Source organism: Leuciscus leuciscus, assembly GCF_965113295.1.
Source record: "Leuciscus leuciscus genome assembly, chromosome: 20".
In the NCBI taxonomy this organism is placed as follows: Eukaryota; Metazoa; Chordata; class Actinopteri; order Cypriniformes; family Leuciscidae; genus Leuciscus; species Leuciscus leuciscus.
Genome location: NC_138744.1, coordinates 19,783,186 through 19,796,693, shown reverse-complemented (window position 1 = coordinate 19,796,693; position 13,508 = coordinate 19,783,186). Strand labels below are relative to the sequence as shown.

At 41.8% G+C, this 13,508-nt stretch overlaps 1 long non-coding RNA gene across 1 annotated transcript in view; it reads left to right on the top strand.

Annotated features, from left to right (window-relative positions):
- The first annotated feature begins 3,510 nt into the window (after positions 1 to 3,510).
- LOC309483928 overlaps positions 3,511 to 13,508 on the top strand; it is a 32,375-nt gene continuing 22,377 nt past the window's right edge. The window contains exon 1 of the long non-coding RNA XR_014200666.1: positions 3,511 to 3,521. This is a non-coding gene — a long non-coding RNA (uncharacterized lncRNA). The remainder of the gene's footprint in view (positions 3,522 to 13,508) is intronic.

The window sequence follows — 13,508 nt, the reverse complement described above, 5'->3', positions numbered from 1 at the left end:
TGTGATAGTAAGTCATTTTAGCAGTAGAGATATTAGCGGAGAAGGAAGAGAGGAGGGATTGATAAAGACCAAGGTCAGTAGGATCTTTCGATTTGCGGCCCTTCCTCTCTGAATCCCTGAGTTTATAACAATGTTCACAGAGAACATCAGATAACCAGGGGGCAGAGGGTGTGGCGCAGGCTGGCCTGGAGAAAAGGGGGCAGAGTTTGTCCAAGCAGGATGTTAAAGTGGAGAAAAGAGTATCAGTTGCACTGTTAGTATCTAGTGTTGAAAACTGATCAGGTGGAGGAAGTGGAAAATCAGCAGCCTGAGGTTTTTCTAGGTGGATGTTGAAGTCTCCAAGAACTATGAAAGGAGTACCATCCTCAGGGAAGGATGAGAGTAGCACATCAAGCTCTTCCAAGAAACTGCCAAGCTGACCTGGGGGACGATATACAATTACAAAATGGATTTTAATAGGGCTAGTGATTCAAATGAGCTGTTGTCACACAGAGGTGATAAATGAACAAATTTCCAGTCGTTTGAGATGAGCAGACCAGTACCTCCACCCCTACCAGTCAGGCGAGGGGTGTGTGAGAAAGTGAAGTTAGTGGAGTGGACAGCCGGTGTGGTAGTGTCCTCTGGTCTGATCCAGGTGTCAGTCAGGGCCAGTAGGCTGACACCTGAATGACTAGAAATAGATGTAATGAAATCAGCTTTGTTTACAGCGGACTGGCAATTCCAGAGACCAATAGGAAAAGAGAATATACTAGAAGACACCGGAAAGGTATGCAGGTTGTTAGGATTGGACTGCCTCCGACGTGTGACATTTGATTTACATATGTTAGTAATAATAGGGATTTGAAAACACAGTGTAAGAGAGCTCACAAACAGAAAGATCAGATGAAAAGTTGTGTAGAAGAGAAAGGAAACAACAAGAGAATTAAATAAACAACAAGAAATGAATACTCAAGTGCCTTGTCGGTGTCCTTGCTCGGTGGAGTCGCACAGGTAGAGTCGTTGGTCCTTACACTTTTCGGTCGCACAGGTAGAGTCGTTGGTCTTTACACTCTTCGGTCGCACAGGTAAAGGGGTCAATGACGTATAAGGATTTTCGACAGGCCAATTTTAAAATACAAAAAAATAATAATACTTGTTGCAATTGTTCACACATTAAGGATGTTGTGTACACCGTAAATTCATTTACAAAAATATATTTTAAGATTTATAAAATTATGTTTTACAGCGTATTTTACGGCGTCCAATACGGTTCAAAACGCCGTATTTGACGGCGTTTGGCTTTAAACGCGATTAATCTATGGCGTATTTCTGAGCCTCTTGGCTTGCCATAAACCCAACGCGCACGACCGCCCTTACCGCAATGACGTCATTTTTGCCGCGCGCACCTTCGCGCTCGTGCGGACGCGTCGAGTATAAAGGCCAATTTATACTTCTGCGTCGGGTGCGCGTAGAAGGTACGGCGTAGCATACGCATTGACGTGTACCATACGTCGTACCCTTCGCCGTACCCTGACGCGCACCTCCTCAAAAATGTAACTACGCGTCGCGGCGACGCGGACCGCAAGATCTGTGATTGGTCGGCTGGATAGCATCGCGTTTCCTCCTACGCATTTCCGGAATGATCTTCTGCACTCTGCACCGCCCGCCCGCCATTTTTAAATTCCGAAGATCAGTGAAGAGCCATGGAAATAGACCAAGTGACCGAGAGATTGCTTGAAGAAGTGTGGAAATACAGCCATCTGTATGACTCCTTCAGTCGCCATTGCTCGTAGAAACCTAAACTCAAAACAGCCGCGAGGAATGTAAACACAGTGGAACATTAAAACCCACCCGCGCCAACTAGCGTTTCGGCGGTGTAACTGCAGAGCAACACAGACATTCGCAGAAGTATAAATGCTCACGACGGCGTCGCCTACGTGCGTAGCCTACGACGTACACTACGGCGTACACTCGACGCAGAAGTATAAATTGGCCTTAAACAAGGCTCAGACCATTTTTTACAGTCTATGGCTCAGACACAGTAAATAAAATAAAGTTTCCTAGCAAACAAAGAGCCGCGCTAAAATCTACTTGGAAAAGTAAACACTCACAGACTGATGTTCTCTCCTGTTGTTCGACTACTTCTTCTAACAAGTAAAGTTACTAGCAGATGGGTAGAATAAATACTTTAACTGGCTTTGGCCACGCCCTACTATTTAGCCAAGCAAAACTCAAAAGTCATGACACACAAACAAATGCACGCGGGCGCGCATTTTACCAGAGTAAGACACAGTAAATAAAATAAAGTTTCCTAGCTACAAAGAGCTGTGCTAAAATCTACTGGGAAAAGTAAACACTCACAGACTGATGTTCTCTCCTGTTATTCGACTTAAAATGGCACTTATATGCTTGACTTATACTGACAGAAAGGTATAAGTATATTTGGCCTATATATGTACTCAATGTTTTGATTGAGAAAAGTATAATAAAGTATTAAAATTATACTTGGCTGGTAGTTGTGTTTACTCTAGTAGCCTAAAGTAGCCTATTAAATACTTTGTTCACATAGTTCTACATACTGTCTTATAAACTTATATTATTTGAAAATATTGATTTATAAAGAAAACAGATATGCCCCTAATTCTGAGTATCTGAATTATTGTGTATAGTCAACCGGTAGTGTACAAATAGAGGAATTTACTTCAAAACTAGGCTACTTTACTTTTTCCCCACCATTGACTGAATTATCCATGCTAATCCATCCTATCCATGTTTTCACTGTTATGTGAACTACATACAGGTAAAGACAATTTATACCCATTTATATCCAAAACAGTATTTTAGAAAAGTATCAAAATATGGGCACACACCTTTTTGATGAGGGGCCTGTGCCCTTGTACCAGGGCTGCCATCTTTTGAGTTTAGCTTAGAGAGAGAATAAGTGTATTTTGATTATCAAAACATTTCGTAGCTAACTAAATAATTTCATTAAGTTCAGTGACAACGTTACAATGCATGACTGGTAGGCAACTGTTTTTATTAGCCCTTGCAAATTTAATTATTTCAATTCATAAGCTTGCGATTTGATTCTTATTGATTCATATCGATTCATTTGGATAAAATCAGGTACAGTAGCAGATAGACCTGTGTTTGTAGGATTTTGGAGGATCCTGGATTTTGATTATGATATGAAGGGCCTAATCTGTGTCACGTCATGAACTGGGTGTCTAAAGTTTTGCATACTGTGCACAGACCTATTATTGTATATTCGCTGTACAGTGCTAACTTAACAAGCTATTGCATAATTTTTTCAATGAGGCATCAAGAAAGTACATTTGTAAAGCAAGGTACACCATTTTAAAGGATTTGAACATGAAGAGTTAAAGAAAGACAGACGCAGACTAACAGGAAAGGTGGTGTGCCACATCCTTTTGACATCATTATCATATGCAAGACCACCAGCCTATAAGTAATCACACCATTTAACATAAGTGAATCAGCAAGAATTCTGCTTCTGATGTCCGCACACATCTCACAATATGGTAATGTACTATTTCTAATTCTCCATACAAGTTAAATGTCAAATGATCTAAGTTTTTTGGGATTATCTGGAGTGTCCATCTGTCATATCTTCAGTACATAATATTTCCTTCCCTCTCTAGACTCTATATTTAGAAATAATTAAATTTTTGCACTTACACAAACATCCTCAGATTCTAAAAATGCTGTCATTCATGGTGATCCTGACTGTCGTGCTCCACACATGTCTGAGTGAGCAGGACACCCTGCACCCGTCTCAGCCCTGCACTGAAGCGAAGAACCAGAACGGTTACAACACTTTTCTTAGCCGACACCTACGCAAGGACATCCCAACTGATCTGAACAAAAAGAAATGGCAGAAGTTCATTACAAAACTCAAGAGCTGGAAGAGGAAGAAACAGTCTTTTTTCCGCTTTACTGAATCAAAGAGTGCCACAGCTGTGTGTTCATCAGGAGGAAAGATGTATAAGGGCAACCTCTGCATCAGCAAGAAATCTTTTTCTTTTTTCACTGTTGAGATCAACAGTATGAAGAAAACAGTCAAAAGTGTGCAATTTCACAAACAACATGTTATTCTTGCCTGTGATAAGATTGACAACAAATGTTTACCTGTTCATTTTGACGAAAATACAGAAAATATTAAACCAAATAATAACAGACGAGACTGCAGTAAATTAAAGCTTAAGGCAAATGCAACGTCTGTATATGAGGAAGTGTTTCCCTGGCTCTAATGTTACTGCAGACAAATGACCTGTAGATTTTCTTTTTCAGCATCTCTGTATTCCTTTTCTGTAGAACCATTGATGCAATTGTTGATGAAAAATATAAATAAATATAATTTATAAAACTCAATCTCACTTTTATGTTTTAGCATGGTCGTGGTTTCACAGGACATCCAGGATAAATTTTGTATTAAAGGTGCAGTAAGCGATTTTTGAACTGTTGAAAGTGGATCGAAACGAGCACCACAACACACATGTAGCAAGTCAGCAGTAGCGGGCGTATACACTCATGATGGGGAGGAGAGAGAGAGGGTAAGAGGGGGATTTGAAGAAAGACAGAGAGATGGCTGAGAGACATTACAACAGAGAAAAGGTCAGTGGAATATCACTGGAAAAAGAAGGGTTATGATCACGCAAGAGTTTTCCTTGCAAGCAATTTTGCGTTAAAAAGATGTCCAATAGCCTTCGAAACAGTCCTGACGTTTAGGCTAAAACAAGGCAAAATCTGGGCTGTTAGTGAAAATTGAATAGACGGTTAACCACAGCCCAAGAACAGACTCACAGGCTACTGTGATAGATTTTCCTCTACGCACCTGTCTTAAGTTAAACCCAGGTGTCACAGACACCTATGAATTTATACTCTACTAAGCGTACTTAAATACCTGATTGAGTCGGCCGACGTCTCAACCTTTTTGAACGCTATCACTCGGCAATAATGTTTCTGCTCCACTAAACACTATCATTTGAGAATAGAAGTAGGATCTCTAGTCTTTAACCTGCTGCATAGCAATAATCAAACAGACTCCAGACAATGCCTTCGAATATGCTTTAATCACGGCCGGAGAATTTTAGAGAGAATCCCACCAGCAAAAAAAAAAAAACTCTACAACAGTTTTTATAGAATAGGAGCATGGCAATAGTGACATGATTCATTACATAATTTTTCTACAATATAATTGGTTCTTCAAATGTATAATTCAGCAAACCCTTCTGTTACCAGGTAAAAGCTGTAGTGTTAAAGGGATAGTTCACTTTGAAATTAAATTTTGGTATGTTTTAGCTTACCTCAAGGGCATATAAGATGTAGGTGTCTTTTTTTCCGCAGTAGTTTCAATTTTGATATTTTTAGGTCAAACCGTTCTTGTCTGTCAGTCATATAATGCAGGTCGATGGTCACCACCTCAAAGAGCATGCACAGAGTCCAAATTAAAACAATTCCCCGTCGTCCAAATTAAACAATTCTCCATCGTAAGTACACATTGATGGCCTAAGACACGAAACGAGCGGTTTGTGTGAGAAAACGAACAGTATTTATATCGTTTTTACCTCTTGTACACGGCCACGTCCAAGTGATCTGAGAGCGCGGGCGGGTATAGATATATACAATAGAAGTCGCCTTGGCTACGGCAGTTCATTGGAACGAAACCGTAGCCACGACGACATCTAGTGTATATATCTATACCCGCCCGCGTAAGTTAGTAAGTCTGAAGTTTAGCTAGCTTGCAAAGCTAACGTGACTCGTAGTTAACGTTCGCGGCAGATTAGAAGGAAAGAAAATGGAGCGATTCCAGATTCCCCCACCACCCAAGTTTGACTTCACAAAGCCAGAAGTGGATTCGAAGGTTTGAGAGATTCCAGATTGCATCGGGTCTAGAACTACAGCCGGATGAAAACCAGGTGAACACTTTAATCTATACTATGGGGGACGAGGCGGAAGATATTGTGATTTCACTTCGTATGACGGAGGAGGAGACAAGCGTGTACAACACTGTCAAAGAGAAGCTAGAGAGACATTTCGTAGTGAGGAGAAATGTTATTTTTGAGCGAGCCAAATTCAACCAGAGACAGCAGGAACAAGGAGAGACAGTAGACAGTTTTATCACTGCACTCCACTGCTTGTCAGAGCACTGCGGCTATGGACATTTGCACGACGAAATGGTCCGGGACAGACTTGTTGTAGGCTTGAGCAAAAACCAGTGCCCAGCTAGAGAAGTAGCATGTAACCGGTGTCAGAAAAAGGGTCACTATGCAAAAGTGTGCAGATCAGGGGCTCTCAACGAAGTTAACACAGCAGTGTCAGATGAGGAGGGAATAGCTTTCCTAGGCACAGTCAGTTCAGATGGTGAACCCTGGCTAATCAACCTTAAAGTGAATGAGCAGACAGCTGTATTCAAAATAGATACAGGAGCAGATGTAACAGTGCTATCTGAAGATGTATTTCAGAAGTGGGAGTTTCCAGAGCAAGAGAGAGCAAAGAAAGTGCTGCAGGGTCCAGGTCTGATGCCCATCACGGTGAAGGGGAAGTTCACAGCTACCATAGAATCAGACAGTAAAAGTACCACACAAGAAGTGTATGTAGTCCCGGGTCTGAAGTTTAGCCTACTGGGACATCCAGCTATCCAGGCATTAGGGCTAGTGGCTAGAGTAGGCACAGTGGCACTGGACTCAATTGAATACAAGATAGACCTTAAAGCAGACGCCAAACCATTCTCCATATCAACCCCACGACGAATCCAGCTGCCTCTCATGTCTAAACTAAAAAAAGAACTCACACGCATGGAAGAGATGGGGGTGATCTCAAGGGTTGAACAACCCACAGACTGGTGCGCCGGAATGGTCACTGTACCAAAGCCAGGCAAAGATGAGGTGCGCATCTGCGTGGATCTGACCAAATTGAACGAGTCAGTCAAGAGGGAGAGACACATGCTCCCGTCAGTCGAACACACACTTGGACAGCTAGAAGGCGCCAAACTATTCTCAAAAATCGATGCAAACTCAGGGTTTTGGTAAATTCCCCTTGCCAAGGAGTCCGCCCTCCTCACAACATTCCTCACTCCCTTTTGGAGGTTTTGCTTTAACCGCCTCTGCTTCGGCATATCGTCGGCCCCTGAACACTATCAGAAGAGAATGTCCCAGATACTGGAGGGACTTGATGGCGTCCTGTGCCAAATGGACGACATGCTCGTGTACGGAGACACACAGGCCCAGCACAACACACGACTACTTGCAGTGCTGGGGAGGCTGCAGGAGGCAGGCGTCACGCTGAGAGGTGAGAAATGTGAATTCTCAAAAGGCCATATCAAATTTCTCGGACAGATCATAGATGCAGCCAGCGTGAGATCAGATCCAAACAAAGTGAGGGCAGTGACAGACATGGAGGAGCCTGAGGACGCGAGCGGAGTGAGACGATTCCTCGGAATGGTGAATCACCTGGGAAAGTACTTACCTCATCTGGCAGAAAAGACAGCCACTCCGGGACCTGTTAAAGAAGCAAAACGTGTTTCAGTGGGGGCATGATCAACAAAGAGCATTCAACAGCATCAAAGAGGAGCTGAGCACGCCACCAGGGCTGGCACTCTACAACACAAAAGCAGAGACGGTTGTCTCAGCTGACGCGTCATCATTTGGACTGGGAGCGGTGCTACTCCAGAGACAGGAGGATGGCCATCTCAAGCCAGTCGCATATAGCTCCAGAGCACTTACAGACACTGAGAAAAGGTATGCAGTGCGCACAGATTGAGAAAGAGGCTTTGGCAATCACATAGGCGTGCAAGCGCTTCTCAGACTTCCTGGTGGGCATCACGTTCAACGTTGAAACGGACCACAAGCCTCTGGTTCCGTTACTAGGCTCCAAGAGCCTGGATGAGCTCCCGCCACGCATTCAGAGGCTCAGAATGAGACTGATGGCTTTCAGCTTCTCCATCTCCCATGTGGCTGGCAAGAAGTTGGCCACGGCAGGCGTGCTGTCAAGGGCACCGTTGAGAGACAGAGGGCAGCCGGAGCAGGAAGAGGAAGTTAACCTGTACGTAAACATGATCATGTCAACCTTCCCAGCTACAGAAAAGAGGCTACAAGAAATAAGGGAACACCAAGAACTGACCTACCGTACGCACATGTTGAGGAAGAGCTATCAGTGGAGAACGACTTATTACTGAAAGGATGTAGGCCAGAAATTCCCAAGCTGCTACAGACAGACATCCTTCTCATGGCTTACAGAGCCACACCACTTGCCAACGGGTACAGTCCAGCACAGCTGTCAATGGGCCGGCAGCTCAGAACAACAGTTCCGGTCACTCTGTCATCTCTCAACCCAGGCTGGACTGACATAACCAAACTCAAGGAGGAGGAACAGAGGAAGAGACAGAGATTGAGCTGGAACTTCAACAATAGACACAGAGCTCAACATCTCAAAAGACTGACACCAGGCGACCATGTCTGGGTAAAGGACACAAAAGAGAAGGGGACAGTGATAAGACAGGCAGAAGCACCAAGGTCATATGTCATTGACACTCCCAGAGGGAACTTGCGCCGCGAAACCACCTCGTCTCTACGCCAGTGGCGCCAGCAGGGTAAACCATCCTACCAGACCATCCTACCAGACCATCCCACCTGACCATCCTACCAGAGCCAGAGGAACTTACTGGTCAGCCAGTGAGGCCAGATCATGCAGAGCCGGGCCCAGTTCAACCGTGCAGTCCTGAGCCTCCGGCACGCTACCCTGCAAGAGAGAGACGACCTCCAGGGTACCTGCAGGACTTTGTGGCTAAATAGCAGGTATCTCTGGTGAGACTGAGTGATTTCTGCGGGGCAGAATAAACCCCCACACTCAGTAGAAGGATTGGGCAGTCTACCCCACCTTCTTAGTTCAGATTTTCAGTTAATGTTCATATGCCTATGGTTCATAAGATACAGTTTGTTTTATAACTCTACAGTTAACTTTTGATATAGTCGGTTACAGTACAGAGGTGTTAGTTTAATCGTGAGTTATATCAGTACAACTGATCTTAGAAAGGGGGATATAGTGTTAAGGGGTTTTATAGGACAGATGATGTGACGTTGCCCCCTTGTGGTTAGGCAGGGGAGCGTGTAAACCAGGCACTGTAATAAAGTCATGCTTTGAGAGCACTCGTTGGAAATCTTTCTCCATGTTTATTTGTTAAGTTAGAACCACTTAACTCAACAAAAGCAAATCCTAATTTCTTGATCACTTTGTTTTGTTATTCAAAGTCATGAGTTTATATATTCAAACATCTGTCTAGTTTCACTTCCTCTGTTGTTATATTAGGACATGATTCAGACACACACTGACTTTGGCCAAAGTGTTAGGGGACATTTTAGATTTAAAAAGCAGGTTTCGTTCGATTAAAACAAACTCTGGTGCGATTATGTTAGTGCGGTTAACATCCGAATCTTGGTGTGCATCAAACAGCGGATCAAGACCCCTGAAAAGGTGGGATCTCAGTCCACTTTCAAACGACTTTCGCGAGGTTCAACTGAAATATTAACGCAACACTGACCAAAGACATCTATAAATAACCAAAAACAGGACGTGATGTCATGTGCGTCCATAAAATGTCCAACCATAAAAAGGACAGAATTCCCAAGCATATCTGTTTTTTCTCGTCATAGTTGCAATGTTGCCCATTACAGATCAGTACAGGCATTGGAACCGCATCATCTTTGTTTGTGTCTGTGACGGAGATTGTCCACTATTTTGACTTCTTTATACGTTTTATGAGCTCTTTGTGAGTTCTCAGCAGGTAAAAATACCATCATGATTCATGTACAGTACACACATGCAATGACCGTATTTAGCCCAACACACATTGTTCTGTTGCAAAAAAAATAAATATATACTAGGCTACATAATATAATGCGATATATTACATAATACATTTCCATATATGGGAAACTAGTGCTTATGTTTATGCTTGCTCAATATAGGCTATGGATTGATCATGTATGGCTATATATTACTACATATCATATATTTATAAATAAGACAAAAATAGCATTACATGTAATATTCACAAAGTTTTATCCTTTATTGTGAACATATATTGCACATACATGTTCCCAAATGTGAAGATATTTATAGATGTGTGTTTATGCTGCATAAGTAAATAAATCTGCAATATATAACACATGCAGTACCATATCTGATCACATATACATCTATATATTATGAAGTGTACTGAAAATAAAATGACATACATTATGATACATTAGTAAATATATTGTCACATATTTTTCTAAATGAATAGTGGCAATTCCTTATGTATTATTCAATATATTGTAATATATTAACACAATATATTATTCTGTATATTTTCAAATATACTGTTAAACCATATAATATTATGTTGATCATTCATATATAGAGAAATATATTTTCTTTTCATAAGGGAATACACTAGCCTAGAAATCTAGACGCACCCTAGCGGCAGCAAAATGTATTTCGCAGCCAGGTGGGTCTAGCAACTCTCAATAGACCTTCTAGCTGCAAAAACCTAAATTGGGTCAGGCCAATCACGTCGTGTATAGAGTAGGCGGGCTTAACATATGACGACAGAGTTGCGACGGCTGCCACTTGAAAACAGAATGACGGCAGTTGCTGATGGAGAACAACGGTCTTTCGAATCGGCTTTGGCCGCGACTCTGGAGGACTTGGAGTTAAGTTTTTCTTTGAGAAAAGAGCAAAGAACGGATTCTTAAAAAAAGGAAGATGTGTTCGTCGTTTTGCCGGCCAGATATGGCAAAAGTTGAATCTATCAACTAAGCTCCGCTGTTGGGAAAACGCTCTGGTTGGTTGAAGCGCTGTCCTATTGCGTGCAGAGGGAATTTGAAAGACAGCCGTTTATCCCGCCCCTCGGAGTGAGCGTGTCTATGGTGAGTTTCCAGACCTAACATCTTGATGTAGGTCTGGCTTGCCAGGCTAGGAATACACATCATAAAAGCCTTTTTTGTTTGTTTGTTTTGTATCTTTAGGTTCTGTGTTTAAAATGACATTGTAAACACTAAGCAAACCAGGACTAAATGTCTGGACCAAAAGAACCAAGAAAACAGAACTACGATTGTGAACACACCCCCACTGTAAAAAAAATTATTTTCATGGTTTGTTATCACAACTTTTAATCTTTTGTCAAATCAACTTAGATAATGAATGTGGTTCAGATAACATAATATTTTGAGTTTCTATTTATTAAACCTTTTAAAAAAAGTTTTTTTAATTAATTAAAATGAAATGAACTCAATTTTAAGGCAACCAGGTAACTTACTTTTTTAAGTTAAACCAACAATAATTTTTTACAGCTCAAGGGGTGTCTGGCAGGTGTCTTAGCACTAGCAGCCTTATCTGATGGTGTTGGACATTTGTTTGAAATAGTCCACCAAGGTTCAATTGAAATGTAGCAAACCTTTCTCCACTGTTCCAGTCAGAGAAGGGCCCCACCATAAAACTGGGCCCTGCAATGCCATAATATGCTGTACAACATCGTAAGCAACTATGAACACAAGTTCTATTGTTACCAGTTCAACAAAAAAACAACAAAAAACTGAAACCATAGTATCATGACATCACAAAGTTGTGGTTGAAACTACAGCTCTCGATCTGTGGTTAAAAACCTAGTTTCATGTTAATATATGGCATGGCCTCTTTTTGTGAAAAAGTCTTCCGATGCCATATTCGTTATTTACATCAGACTCCCTAAGTTGTGTCTGAGTGCTTTACTCCCTCTGGACATGAAAGTTATGAGCTCTGGAAATCTGAGAACAACAAGAAGCTTATTATGACATTTTTCTTTACCGACACCTGCGTCAATACTGATCTGGAAAATAATATCTTGAGGTTTATTGACAAAATCAAGACCTGAAAAAGGACGATGAACAGTCTTTTCTTCCCTTCAATGAAAAGGAGGAAAGTTAAGCCTACATCAGGGCAACGTCTGAGTCTGCATCAGCAAACTCCAGGGGTGTCACTAGATCCTGTGCTCCAGTAAAATATAGCCTATAACTGATCAGTCCTTCCTTTTGTGTCAATGGAGATTACCATATATTGACCTGTCACCTGAGAATCATTTCTTCTGATAACATTTCAGCAATCAATCATATGTGTGTCTTCTATCAGCTGTTTAGATTCAGAATTAGCGATGCCAGATTCGCGAATCGAATCTTTTAAACATGTTTGCAAAAAGGTCTGAAATTGTTCGCTATTCTGTTTGATTCATTAGGACAGCTATTTCTTACACTGAAACAGCAATGTTATATTGGTCCGTGTAGCCTATTTGGATATTTACTTACAAGTTACAATCAATTGTAGGAAACAAAACTTGCAAACGTCTTCTCGTTTGTCATCTACGACGCAGCTCGTTAATGCGCGTGAACGACTCTATAGCTACAGGACAGGTAAAGACAATTTATATCCAAAACAGTATTTTTAAAAAGTATCAAAATATGGGAACAGATATATTCACAGTAGTACTGATGATGACAGGAACGCCTGACAATGGGGAGAAACTGTCATAGCCAGAACTGTCATAAAGAAACTGTCATAGCCAGTCATAACTGAAACTTTGTTAATGACTAAATTATGTTGTGCAGTTAACTCCAACATGAAGACGATTACCTTTCTCCTCTAAAAACTGTACAATACATACAACAACAGAAATTCAAACAAAGTTACTTTGTAGTGTTAGTGTAGTTTTGAAAGTAAAGACATTGTCTACTTGCATACCAATTTAAATAACGTAAATGATTGATCATAATTCATATTATCCACCTGAGACCCTGAAAAAAAAAAAAGAAAAGTTAGTTAGTTTCCCTTTAGACTTTACAGAGGGAATTTACAGTTTAAGACCCAAGGACCAGATAAGATTAATTAAGAACCAGAGTAAGAAATGCAGTCAATTTAAGACAAGAGTCAGAATTGTAATAAATTAAAGACAAATTTTACTGAATAGTTTGCAGGTTCATCAGGCAGAAGTCAACTTCATGACTCACAAGGAGTTCGTAGGCCACCCTTGTTACGGATCTATGAGAGAGAACGTACTCGGTTACTAACGTAACCTCGGTTCTCTCTAGAAGAGGGAACGAGTACTGCGTAAGATATCTTACGCTAGGGGGAAAATCCTTTTCCGCGAGATATTGAAGCCAAAAATTATCCTTAATTTTTAATAATGCAAAACGCGTTGCGGCAGCATGCAGACATAGGCGAGACAGCTCGCGCGCCTATTGGCTGCTCTGCGGCAACTGCAGCAGCCTATCGAGCGAGGCCTGGCGTGACGCCAGACCCAATCAGGGTGCTTCACGCCCACTGCGTCACGTCCCGCCGAAACGGGCGTGGTCTAGGCCTATAAATACCGCTCGCAGGCAGCTATTATCTGGTTTTTCATCATCGAAGCAACCAGAGCGTGTGCATGCACGGCAAGATACGCAGTACTCGTTCCCTCTTCTAGAGAGAACCGAGGTTACGTTAGTAACCGAGTACGT